At 41.4% G+C, this 14275-nt stretch overlaps 1 protein-coding gene and 1 pseudogene across 1 annotated transcript in view; both read left to right on the forward strand.

Annotated features, from left to right (window-relative positions):
* DIAPH3 (diaphanous related formin 3) overlaps positions 1 to 14275 on the forward strand; it is a 571880-nt gene that overhangs the window by 430425 nt on the left and 127180 nt on the right. The window lies entirely within an intron of this gene.
* LOC128057890 (uncharacterized) lies at positions 12926 to 13088 on the forward strand (annotated as a pseudogene).

A 14275-nucleotide genomic window follows, 5' to 3' on the forward strand; every position in this document is an offset into this window, starting at 1 on the left:
CCTCGTTCCCAGGTTAGAACCACTAGGTAGCACTCTTTTATCTGAGTCTTGGATCTCAAGAATAAACCACCTTCCGGAATTAGGACCATCGTTTATTTCTTTTAATAAACTCTGTATTAAAATATCTGTATTAATTTAATAAACTTATACTGTTAGATCATGAAAATTTTAGATTATAAATATAGACTTTGTGTGTGTGTGTGTAGACTAGAAAGAGGGGGATTCATCTTTTTATTTCAGAATGAGAAAATCCTGATAATGTATCCTCTGAGACCTTGGAGCTAAAGTTTCACAGGATATATTTTGGCAAAAGATGACCTGAAGCACTCTAACTCCTATAAACCTCACAAACAGAGAAATGGTACACACTGAATAATCCAGCCCTTGTGCTGTGCTAAACCTCTACTCAAAATATTTTGGTTAAAACCTTTAACTGTTTTATCTTTTGCTTTGTCTGTTAAGACCTAGTAAGAAATTGTGTGTGGTATTTTTGTTTGTTAAGCCTTCACTTACTCAGTTGTTTGGCAAAATGTATTAAGCGTTGCTGGACATTTTAGATGCAGAAATACCATCTAAGAATCCATCATCCAGTTAGGAGACAGCTGAGTAACAGTTCTCATGTGTCTGGTTAATGCCAAGATAGCAGTAATGCACAGAGCTTTTGGAATACCGTAAAGACCAATCCAGACTTTATGAGACAGTTCAGATTTGGCCTCTAGAGGGACCTGAAATCAAAGTTGAGTTTTGAAGGATAAACAGAAATGAGGCAAAACCCTGATGGCAAGAGTGAGGCAGAAAGCAGAAGCAGCCTGTGCGCGCCCTCCCAGCCCGAGCCCTGAAAGGCTGCGCGCCCTGCAGTGCTCCTGCCTCCCTCGCCGACTCTCCGACCCTCGCTGTGTCCACCAGTCTGCGCTCCCACCCCCAGGTAGGCTCACTGGCCCATTCTTCTAGATTCCATATACATGTGCTAATAGACAGCATTTGTCCTCTCTTTCTGACTGACTTCACTCTGTGTAACAGGCTTGAGGTTCAACCCATGGACAGAGCAGTCTGGCAGTCTACAGTCCATGGGGTCACAAAGAGTCAGACCTAGCTGAGCACACACATGTCCATCCACCTCACTTGAACAGACTCAAATTCATTCCCTTTTATGGCTGACTAATATTCCATTACCATATGTAGAATAGATAGCTAACTGGAAGTCACTGCATAACACAGCGGGCTCAAGCTAGCAGGGTGGAATGGGTGGGGGATAGAAGGAGTTGGAAGAGGGAGTGGACATGTGTACTTAGGGCCAGTTCACATTGTTACATGGTAGAAACCAATACAACACTATAAAGCAATTATCCTCCAATTAAAAATAAACTGAAAAAAAAAAAACCCAAAACTATTTGCTCTTATTAGTACCTGTATGCTCTTGGTATCACCCCGGTTTTTCCCGTTTTGCACCATGCATTTCCCTTAAAGAGTCCTCATTCAGTGTCTGCCTCATCACTCCTCAGTCCCTCTCTGCAGACAAGGAGGGTCTCTGCCTTGTTAACTGAACTTGTTAACCCCAGTTCTTCTCTGGGTTCATGCCTGACACATGGATGTTTTTAGTAAGAATGTGTTGAATGAATATAGACATGTCTATGCTTAGACTTGAATAGAACAATTAATGTACATTGAGCAAAATCACATCTGTGGTTGTTACCCAAATATGTAGGCCTTAGTATGTCATTTGCTAAAGCACCAGCTGTGACCAGGTAACTCCTTCTCATCTTCTCCCTAGAATATTATCTGTCATCAGAAGGAGATATTTGATCATCATAGGTTTGAAGATTATTTCATCAGATGTGAAGGGTGAGGTTCAATCTTGATTAGATTATTCACTCCTTAGCAGTGTGGAGTAACTTATTAATTTGATTTCTTTCCCTTGCTTAATCAAGCAAAGTTTAACAACAGTAAATAAATGAAAGCATCTACTAATAAGTACAGGGCATTGTCTCATTTCTTTACTCAACACAGTGCATTTGAAATCTAAAGATTTTCTATAGTTGATAGAAAATAGTAACTCAAAATAATCAAAATATTTATTAATGCATTTTAATAAAATCATACCATATTTAGGTATTAGTGAATAAACTGACCTGGTTAAAAATAAAGCTTAGATAGGGAAGAAGTATATTGAGAGTCTGATGCCAGGCCAAGAACTTGGACTCTTGAGGCTTCTGAGCAGGAAAATGACAAGTCTGAGCAATTTGTATGACGCATGTTAGAAGAAAGAATGGAAAGGACCTAGTAGCCACTTTGAAATTTCCATAGATTGGCTTCAAGGAATGGGGAGAGTCAGAGAGGTTATCAGGGTGTGAGGAGAGAAGCCAGGTCTAGAGCTCTGTGTTGAGATCATCACAGAGGAGTGCATAAGCAGATGAGTTATCTGCGGGAAATCCTCTAACCTAGAGAAGACAAGGACTGAGCCTTAGGGATGGACACAGGCAGTGATGGAAGCAGATAACGAATGAAAAGGAAGGTCGCATGATAGAGAAACCTTCATTGTAGGTTGAAAGACTTTCAAGGATGCGGTTTACCCCATTTTTTTTCTTTAGTTGTTTCTTTCCTTTTATCTTTATAAAACTTAGTGGTATTACAACTGAGGGACCAGTGTTTTTCAGGGTACAGTAATTTCTACTCTCTTCAGGGACTTCTTTTCCTCTGTAGACTCTAAAACGTTTGTGACAAAGGTTTCGCAAACAGGAATTGTTCAACCACATCTTATGGAGCATCTGCTAGCAGTTTGATTGCATCTCATTAGATGGTTCTCTTTTCATTAAGTGGTACTGTGGAATTTTTTTTTCAGTTAAATGGATATAGAGTAATCAGAAAGAATTCTATAAACTATATGCAATTAAAATCCCTAATGATAAAACTATTTAACTGTGACAAAATAAGATAAAACATAATCAAAATTTTAGGCAAACAAGTATTACACATTTTTAGTGAACATCCATAACCTAAACAAAATCTTGCTATATTATCTTTACACTAAATCAATTCTTAATAGCCTTAATTTGGATTTGATTATCTATTTTACTCTTCCACTTATGTATGGAGCTTTGAGAGATTTTTATAGAAATAAGATTGTATTGCCTCCAGGCACAGCTGCTCTGCCACTCTAAGACTGGAAGTCAGAATTAAATATGAAGCTAGTCAGATATCTTTAAATTAGCATATTTCTCACAAAATAACTCTACAGGTTTGTTGTCAATGTATTAAAACTTCCCACACAACCATCCCCCCTCCCTACTGCACTCAGCCTTCAGTCCCTTTATTTCTTGACCTACCTTTTCCATGAGCAGCAAGAATTTGTCTTGAGGCAGAATTATGAAATTTGTAAGATTTTCAGTGGTGTCTGCTGAGCACAAGCTGCCTTCAGGCTTTTCTGAAAACAGGGAGGACAATACCAAACCAGTCTAGAAAACCTTGTCTATCAAAGTAGAATATGGGCTACCATTTTCATTAAACAAAATAATAATAATATCCTATTTTAAAGTAGAAAAGCATAATGAATAATATGGCTTATTTTCTTGAGATTATTTTTTGTTCTCTTTCTGATAATGTGTGCCTGTCTAAGGATGGGAACTATTAAAATACTAATTGTTTTTGACACCCTTACACTTGGGCTTTCAAGTGGAATTAAATACTACCTGTAACTGTCAAAAGACTTAAATATTTTTAAGGAGACTTTTCTAGGCCAGGAATGTGAAACAGTTTGGGTGATTTTACATTTTAAAAGGACATTTAAGTAAGAAATAACAAATGCCTTTCATTTAATGAGCATTCACAGTTGTATGCTGAAGGCTGAGACTACATTGAGTGAAAAGGAGATAAAGAACCATTATATGAAGAAAGGGATGTCCTTGACTTCCCTGAAATAGTTGTCATGATTAATATGTCTCTGTTTGTGTTACTCAATGGACTGTAATTGTTACTTTTAAATGTTTTTGGTCCATTCTAAATCTATCCTTTTCTTAAAGCATAGGGTCAGAATCTGGATTTATAAGGAGTCAGTAGATGGACTTTAGAAACTCCTTGAACTCTATTTTTGATCTAGATTTTGTGCTGGGGCTTTTTTCCGCCCCCACCCCCCACCCCCACCCCCTGCTAAAAGGATCTGTTGGTTTTATCAAATTCCCCAAAGAATAAAAAATAATTTTTTCTTGTTTGATTATTGGTTTGTTACAAATTTTCTGTTTCTACGCATTATATTTTTATACATATATGCAAGATGCATTTTCCACATTTGTGACTGCATCGGTAAGAGTCTCATGACGTTTACTGTAATTTTTTTGTCATTTGAAAACTAATCTTTAATAGACATAGTCACAAATGTGGGGAACATATCAAATGGTTGATGAGTCTGTAATTCTAGTGACAAATAAGCTGTTTAGGATAAGCAGTTAAGGTCCACTGAACCAGTGCCACTGTGGAGGTTTACTCAGGATGCAGGGAGCGGACAGCATCACATGTATCCAGGACGGTCATTAGTCGTGCTGGACCTCCTGGGCAGAAAGATACGCAAGACTCGCTAGACTCTGCAGCTGAGAAGGAACATTCTCTGAAGGGCCAAGAGACAGAGCGGTATGCAAAGCCACAGGCCTGAGAACGGCCAGGTCCGTCAAGGACGGAGGCCCACTGGGCACAGAGCGGACCCAAGGGCACAGACAACACCGTTCACCTCTGACAGAATGTTTGTGGTAGAACAGTAGAAACTGGAGCAGACAGTGCTGAGTGCAGGCGTCATGGGGGCTGTCCCTTCTAAGAGCCTGGGTAGGAAAGAATGAAACAGAAGGGAAATAGCTGGAACTAAAACGGGTTGTAGTTCAATGAGAGGGTCGTGACTCTGTCTTTTGTGTGGCATTGGCTTCAGCGTCCATTCTGAAGGGAAGGCATTCTGGTGGGGAAAGATGCCGTTTGCTGGGGCGGTAGTGAGCGTGAGGTTCCTGGGGGTGGGATGCAAGCAGAGGTTTGGGCACCTGGATGGTGAAAAGGAAAGGTATGTGGAGAGAAGTAGATACGAATATTGATTCAGGAGCTTGGGAGTCTCACCTAATGACATCCTTTTTCTCTGAGAACTAGAATGCAAGGGCTTCTCCTGCAAGTGGCAGGCTGTGTGGGGAAGGGGGGCAAGGGCAGCAGAGAACGGCAAGTCTCCTAGATGGATTGTGAAACGTTACTGCTTGGGGAGATGCAGGAAAATGTTTGCATCAATGGTCCAGCTGAAAAGAGAGAATATTACTTGTGTATAAGTAACTGTCTGTAAAACCTGAGGGAAAGAAAAGTAGCCCAGGTGCTCCCCAGGTCCCATGACAAAGGGCAGTTGGTTCTCCAGTTTCCTGAGAACTCTAAAGTTGATCTCCAAGTGTAACCGTAGGGATCAGTTTGGCAGTGGGCCAGCTGAGTGAGCTTCAGAGCACCAGCCAGGGAGAGTCATCCCGGTTTTGAGAGGATAAGGTGTTCCATGTAGTAGTTACAACAGTGTAGCAGTTAACTGATTAAGTTGAGGAAACTCTGTTGGAACATATGTACCACATATGTTTCAGCATGGTTTGGGTGTCCTGTTACATGTGAGGAAGGCATTCTGTCAGGGATGGCAGTGACCTCATGCTGCTGGTTTTCCTCCAGGCAGGTGCCAGCTACATCATGTGTCTGAGGTCTTTTCCTACTAAACAGCACTTGGTGCTTAACTTCACTGTTTCTAAGGGACTACTAGATTTGTTTTTATATTTTATTTTATTTGCACTCATTAAAAATAAAGGTCAGTTTGGAGTAGTCACAGATAGAAACCACTTTCCAAGTGTTGTCAGTATCAGAAATAAACGTTTTGCCAAATGCCTGTCAGGCATAGTAGTTACTTAAAGCAATAGCTGTTTGTACTCACTGACTATCTGTAAAAGTAGTCATATTTTAAAATCCCGTTTCTAAAAGCCTTGGGTGATCTGGCCGAGCAGTCTGACCTTGAAAACAGCGTGGAATCAGGCACTGGCTTCAGGGGCAGTTAGGCCTTGCTGTGACTTCTTGATCTAATGAAAGGAGACCCTAGAAGCTTATTTAGCCTTTGGATTTACTTTTCCTCAGCTGTAAGAAAAAAGAAATTACACTATGTGCTTCTTAGACTGTTTAGAACATTAAGTGAAAACATGTGAAAGGACTCTACTAAAATACCTGTGTGGCATGCTAAGTTGGCTTCAGTCATGTCCAACTTTTTCCAACCCCATGGACTGTAGCCCGCCAGGCTCCTCCGTCCATGGGATTCTCTAGGCAAGAATGCTGGAGTGGGTTGCTATGCCCTTCTCCAGGGGATCTTCCTGACTGGGATCGAAACCTCACCTCTTTCATCTCCTGCGTTGGCAGGCAAGTTTCTTTCTTTACCACTATTGCCACCTGGGAAGCCAAAGTACCTATAATTGAGTAGATATTCCATAAGTTCAGTATTCGTTAGTTCCTCTGCAAATTTTCTCCTTTTCTGCCTACCCTGCATGATGCATTTGTCCACAGAAAGTTATTATAAATTCTTGTGCAAAGTGGTAGTAGTATGCAGAATGGGTGTACTAATTAGAGAGACTGAAATTAATTCTTTGACATATGATAGTTCCTGTACTGTACTTAAGATGTTATTAATTGGTATGAACTAGTTTCGAAGGGAAAAAGAAAAAAGAAAGTCTATAGAGACTTTGGTTTTAAAATAAAATAATAAAGGTGTTTTTACCTCCTTTTCCCCTTGTGTGTTAACCGCAAAGCCACAAGGAGAAAAAGCAGCAAAAACCAACATCAAATTCTGTGAAGTCAAGACATGGTCAGCCTGGAACAGCAAGATGTAAAGACAGGAAAGAGGATGCTGTGGGAGGAGGGAGCTGGGATCCAGGGGCTTGACGGTTTCCAAGCAGATTCCCCAAACTGAGGGCCTGGGAGTGCTCTGTGGGGATCCTGGAGATGGGTGTCCAAACTCGGGGTGTGGGCAGGGCGGATTCCTCCTGCAGGCTCTGAGGGAGGCCCCGTCCCCCCATCTCTCTTCTGGAGGTGGCTGTCCTCCAGGTTCCTCGGCTTGCACCACGTCACGCTCGTCCCAAACTCTGTCTGCACGTAGCCCCACAATGTGCCTCTGTGTCTTCATGTGCCCTTGTTTTTGGCCGTACCATATGGCATACAGAATCTTAGTTCCCCAACCAGGGATCAGACCCATGCCCCTTGCAGTGGAAGCTCAGAGTCTTAACCGCTGGACCACCGGGGAAGGGCCTTATGTGACCCTCTTATATGGACTTGAATCTTTTGGTTAGGGCTCTCCGCCTTAACCTGGAGAAGGGCATGGCAGCCTGCTCCAGTGTTCTCGCCTGGAGACTCCCATGGACAGAGGAGCCTGGTGGGCTACAGTCCATGGGGTCACAAAGAGCTGGACACGACTGAAGTGACTGCGAGCACACACGCCCCAGCTTAACTTGATTACATCTGCAAAAGCCCTATTTCCAAATCAGGTGCCATTCATAGACACCAGGTGTTAGGGCTTCGACATGAGTCTCAGGTGGTACAGTTCAGCCCGTAACAGGGACCCCAGTGAGAAGCACTGACATGCCCTCACAGGAGCACCCAACGGCTCAGCAGCTGCGGGTGCCTGGAGGTGCCAACAGGAGGGGCAGGGTTTCCAGCGGGAAGCGGGGTGCTGGGGGGCGGGGCAGCCCCACGTAGGCAGCACGTGCCATGGCCAGACCTGCGACCCCCTGGCTGCACTGCATCTCTTTCTCCCTGAGCAGGTAAGAGTACAGATGGCGTCTCGAAAACTCGGGCAGAGACTCTAGAGCTGGGGTGCCGGTCAGAGGCAAGATAGTGTGCTGAAGACAGGAGTTACCTGAACACAGGCGAGGATGTCAGTGGGACAGTCCTATTCGGACCCAGCCACCACTCAGTGTGAGCCAGCTCATGCTCCAGGCACAGGACAGAGGGTTCTCCTGGGGACAACCGACAGTCTAGAGAGAAGGCTTTCAGATACTGGTATTTTGGGCCCTCTTCCCTCAAAAACTGTTAGCTTATTACAAGAGTACTCCGCAGAGAAGCCCACTGGTTAACAAACCTACTCACACAAGTTTTTTCTCTGAACTATTCCCTGCGGTCAAGGATTCATTAGCTGACACTTGAGTAAAACATTCAACCTAAAACAACAAGGGAAAACAAACCAGAGGAGCTCTTAGTGAACAGAGAAAATGTGGAGAAAAGCACCATAATTAAAAGTTGCAAAGATGTCAGATATTTCAGTGATATGTCATATTTATAATATATGCAGTATATATATAAAAGGATTAGAAATGAATCTGTTGGATGAAAAATATGGTAGCAGAAAAAAATAGTACGATATTTGGAAAAGCATAAACAGAGTTAGTTATAGGGAAGATAAGGGGGGAAATGTAGAATTTACAGATAAGGGACAGAATTTACAAATAATATGGTATATCTAACTATTTTTGTTATATTAATATTTGTATAATTGTATATAACTATGTACAGTTGTATAATTGTATTGCAAAGCTTTGAGGACAAGTATGGAAAGAGTGATAGGCACTTGGAAAATGAGACAGTTATTCTAGAAAAAAATGATATACAGTTGACCCTTAAACACCATGGGTTTGAACTACATGGATTCACATCTATGTGCAATTTTTAAATAGTAAACATTATAATACTACACCATCTGTTGGTCGAGTCCATGGATGTGGAACCACAGTTGGCAGGAACCTTATGTATGGAGGAACCTCACATATGACTATAAATCATATGTAGATTTTCAAATGCTCAGAGGTCAGATCCCCTAACCCCATATTGTACAGGGGTCAAGTGTATAATCATGATACTCTACTTGAATTTAACATGGCCTCATATGCTATTTTATAGTCATAATAGTAATAAACACTCTGGTAGACAGATTCCAAGGTGGCCCTCAGTGATCCTTGCCTCCTAATGTTTTTTATTATGTAGCTCACCTCAGCAGCGTTTTCTGGGATTAGTCTGCAACTAGTTGAATAGGGCAGAAATGATAGTATATCTCTTCTGAGATTGGGGCTTCTCCGATTGTTCAGCGGGTAACGAATCCGCCTGCAATGCAGGTATCACAGGTGATGCGGCTTCGATCCCTGGGTCAGGAAGATCCTCCGGAGGGGGAAGTGGCAGCCCACGCCAGTATCCTTGCCTGAAAAATCCCATGGACAAAGGAGCCTGGTGAGCTACAGTCCATAGAGTTGCAAAGAGTCGGACACAACTGAGAGACGACGCACACACACACATCTGAGATTAGGTTGCAAAAGATACTGTGGTTTTCCTCTGGGGTGCTGTGTCTCCACTTCTCTCGGTTCTGGGGGAAGAGCCCTATGGAGAGACCCAAGTTGTGAGGATATTAAGCTTCAATCTCACAACAGGAAATCAATGTCTATAGTTGATGAATCAAGAAATAACAGGAAAAGCGTCAGTAAGGCATGAGAGTCAAGGACAATGGACTTTTATTGGAGGCCTTTTGAATTTCTTTATAAAGTAGCCATTAACTTTCTTAAAAGTTAAGGTTAGAAATATTAAAGTTCTAAGTGGGCAACATGGGCAGTCAGGATGGGCAAACGCCTGGTGACTCAGTTTATATCCTCTTGATGAGAGTGAAAGAGGAGAGCGAAAAAGTTGGCCTAAAGCTCAACATTCAGAAAACGAAGATCATGGCATCCGGTCCCATCACTTCATGGGAAATAGATGGGGAAACAGTGTCAGACTTTATTTTGGGGGGCTCCAGAATCACTGCAGATGGTGACTGCAGCCATGAAATTAAAAGACACTTACTCCTTGGAAGAAAAGTTATGACCAACCTAGAGAGCATATTCAAAAGCAGAGACATTACTTTGCCGACTAAGGTCCATCTAATCAAGGCTATGGTTTTTCCTGTGGTCATGTAGAGATGTGAGAGTTGTACTGTGAAGAAGGCTGAGTGCCGAAGAATTGATGCTTTTGAACTGTGTTGTTGTAGAAGACTCTTGAGAGTCCCTTGGACTGCAAGGAGATCCAACCAGTCCATTCTGAAGGAGATCAACCCTGGGATTTCTTTAGAAGGAATGATGCTAAAGCTGAAGCTCCAGTGCTTTGGCCACCTCATGAGAAGAGTTGACTCACTGGAAAAAAGTCTGATGCTGGGAGGGATTAGGGGCAGGAGGAGAAGGGGACGACCGAGGATGAGATGGCTGGATGGCATCACTGACTCGATGGGCCTGAGTCTGAGTGAACTCCGGGAGTTGGTGATGAACAGGGAGGCCTGGCGTGCTGCGATTCATGGGTCGCAAAGAGTTGGACATGACTAAGTGACTGAACTGAACTGAAGAATAACCAGAAGCGCAAAGTTCTCCTTACATTCAATGGTTATCTATGTCTTTTACTAAAATACACTGATTTTATTTTTATTTTTCATTTTCATTTTATCTCTTCTAATACTGTGTATAAAAGGGGCTTCTCTCTATTCTAGCTCGCAGCTTTTCATTTTTATGTGATCCAGAGACTGACGTGCTCTTCACTGTGTGTTCTTTCAGAGTGATGAGTCAGTGATGGTGGTACTTCTAGCTCAGGATAGTGACTGTGCTTCTCCATGTAAGTCAGGCCATCTTCCTGCTTCTTTTGTGTCCTGTAGACAACATTGGCCAGTGATTTTGCAGCATGTATCTGACTATTTTTGTCCTTTGCAATTCTTAATGTGAGAGAAAATGATCAAAATGCATAAGAGAAAATCAGGTACCACTGTACTCTGTGTGTGTGTCGGGGCGGGGGGCGGGGGGGGGGGCGCGGCGGCGGCGGGTTGGCTTTTAGAACAAAGTAGCCTTCCAGTGCTACATAATCTTCAGTCACTGAATCCTCAGAAAGCAAGGGAATGGGATGAGATTTGCATTTGGAACTCATACTAGTTACTATTATTGACTGTTTGTAAATAAGTTGTCTTAATACATTATACTGGCTTCATGAAAGCCAAGGATGCATTAGTGTAGCTAGAAGAACTGTTTGTGTTTTGGAGGGGAATGGTGGTATGACTACTTGTTATGTAGTCTAGGTAAGGAGATAAATATTTTTCTACTTGAAAAGCATCTATACATTTATTTAAGAAAGCATTGACATGCATTAAGAAAGCTACATGTCCCATCGATTCCCAAGTAAATTAGAAATTATTAGTGTTAGCCATGATGTAAGTTATTGTAATATGACAGCATTTGGCTTAAGCAGTTTCACCATTTATTAGCTCTGATACTAGAATAAATGATAATGATCATTAAATGCTATGTACATTATCATTTAACTAATCATGCTTGCAATCTCCTTCTATTAGTCAAACCTCTTTGGGTTAATTAGTCAGAGGAGCTGCCTAATCCCGATTTCTAGAGGAATAATGAAATACAGGAACACTGAAGTATGCTAAAGAAAGTTAGTGCATCACCATTTACCTTATCTATTGGCTTCATTTACCCCCAGTCAGTCCATTATAGTAGCGTCAAGGTTAAAAGATTCTGGCAATTTTTTTTATTTTGAAATATGATTGGGCCTATTAAATTATATGCATATATTTTTTCCATTAAAGCACATATGCAGCAGAAAAGTGCTAATATGATATGCAAATAAAAAAATTCTTATTTACCGATATATCCATATTGAAAGATAAACCAGTAAACACTGTTTAGATTGAGCATTTAAAATGTTAGTAACATTTTATACTTTGATTCTGACAAGTTAATAACTTAAGATGTGTAGAATATCAAGGCTACAAATATAAGATACAACCAGAAGACTTTTATTATTAGTCCTTTTATTATTCTTGTTAATATAGTTAGGCTAAGGGGTCCTTAAGCTGATGTTTGATAAACTATGAGCAGAGTTTTATTTAATCCAAAGTATATTTTATCATTGGGTGAGAAGTATAATTTCATCCCATTTTCTTAGTCTTTCTCATGTCTCAGAGGAGGAGAAAAAAGAGAAAAGGGTCTTTTAAAATTCATGGTGACCTGTCATGAGGCAACTTCTCAAATGATGATGATCATCTATTTTTGAATGTGCAGGCACAAGTCAGTGAAGGGCATGGTGCGTGAAGAGGTAACCAGTAGAGTCTCCAGGCAGAGAAAAGCACCTCCTCCTGAGAGCGCCCCTGGGTCCACACCACACTTGCACCCTTGGCAGTATTGTCCTTTCTAATACGTCTCAGGCTTCTCGTCATGTCCTAAACACTGCTCTCCCTGTTTGCTACTCACTTGCTGGAAACTGGACAAAGCCTGTTACTCTCCACTCTACTGATATTAACCTCTTACCTCTTTGTTCACTGATCTGCATTTCCTTTGCTCACCTAAATACAAAAAGACACGATCTGCTCAGGGTGAGAGAGACATACATGCAGTAACAGAATGAAGGAGACAGAGTCGGTAACTGGGTACTATGTTGTAGAAACTTGGGAATTTCCTAGAAGCTAACACTGTCTTCCACATATTCTTTTATTTTAAAGCCAGGATAAGGGAAGGTTTGGAAGGTGCTGTTTTTCAGCATTTGTGGTGAGTTCTCCTGCCCTGCTGCTAAGCCCTTGCTGTGGTGGTCTCTGTAGTCCTGCGTCCATGCCTGTCTCTTTTGAGAAGTGTGATTTCTTTGTTTCCATGTTGTAGACCCACAGGGTCACTCATGTGTTCCTCTTCTAGACAGATCTGTAGTCCTATCTAGAATCTCTTTGTAGAGATCCTCTTTAACTGTCAATGTCCTCTTTCAAGAAATACCATCTACTATTTCTACATTCTTTTTTTAAATAAAATTATTTTTATTATTTAAAACTTTTTTAAACAATTTGATTGGAGTAGTGTTGGTTTACCATGTTGTGTTGGTTTCAGATGTACAGTAAAGTGATTCAGTTATTATTTCTGGGTCTTTTGGCTAAGATCAAGTGTAGTATCTGATCTTACGTCAAAATCAGGCATTAAAGACTGCAAATATACAGATTGTTGCTTCAGCAAAACCTCTCTCAGTGTCACTAAGGTACTTGGCACTGCATTGCACTGCACTGGAAAGTATTATTTTGTTTTATTTAAACCTTTCTTATTCTCTTACACTTCTAGATGGTGGTAGGCTTCCCTGCTGGCTCACAATGGTAAAGAATCTGCCTGCAGTGCAGGAGACCTGCCTGGGTCAGGAAGATCCCCTGAAGGGCATGGCAACCCACTCCAGTATTCTTGCCTGGAGAATCCCATGGACAGAGGAGCCTGGTGTTACAGGCCATGGGGTTGCAAAGAGTTGGATATGACTGAGCGACTAACACTTGCAATTTTCTTGGTGATGGTGTGGTAGTGGTGGTGGTGGTTTAGTTGTGTCTGACTCTTGCAACCCTATGGACTGTAGCCCTGAAGGCTCCTCTGCCCATGGAATTCCCCAGGCAAGAATGCTAGAGTAGGTTGCCATTTTCTTCTCCAGGGCATCTTCCCTAACCCAGGAACTGAACCCACATCTCCTGCATTGCAACTGGATTCTTTACTGCTGACTCACCAGGGAAGCCTTAGAGTTCTTGCCTCATTTTAGATATGTACTTTATATAGAAGAATAACATGTATAAAACTACAGCTACACACTTCTGAGCATCTGGCTTGATGAATGCTCATAAAGTGACTTACCTGTGTAACCAAAACCTTGATCAAGGAAAGGAGCCCCTTCCAGCTCCTTCCTCCAGTTCATAACCTCATCCCACCCTTGTCCTGACTGTGACAGCAGTAACCTGACTTACTCTGTCTCTTTTTTTATGAATACAGTCTTACACTTTGTATCCATATTGTTGTATGTGGTTATAATTTGTTTATTCTAATGATTATTTAGTATTCCACCCTGAATATATGAATGTTAGTTCTTTTGTTGGTAGATATTTATACTGTTTCTAGAATTGGGGTATTATAACTAGTACTGCTAAGAACATCCTTGTAGATGTCTTCTGCTTCTGGATCTGTCAGAAATATATGAAGGCTTGTAGTTCACTGAATAAGCCTATGTTCAGCTTTGGTGAATACTGCCCAACAAATTTCCAAAATGATTGTACCAGTTTATACTTTCATCAACAGTGTATGAGAATTCATTTCAATAATTCTGGTTGAATTGAGATATCTCATTGTGGTTTCATATTGCATTTCCCTCATGAGTAACATAAATACTATTCCATGTTCCTTTGGCTTTTTACATAATATTTTTCACACAATATCTCATTGTGTGAAGTGCCTATCTG

Source organism: Budorcas taxicolor, chromosome 12 (assembly GCF_023091745.1).
Source record: "Budorcas taxicolor isolate Tak-1 chromosome 12, Takin1.1, whole genome shotgun sequence".
NCBI classification, from domain to species: Eukaryota; Metazoa; Chordata; class Mammalia; order Artiodactyla; family Bovidae; genus Budorcas; species Budorcas taxicolor.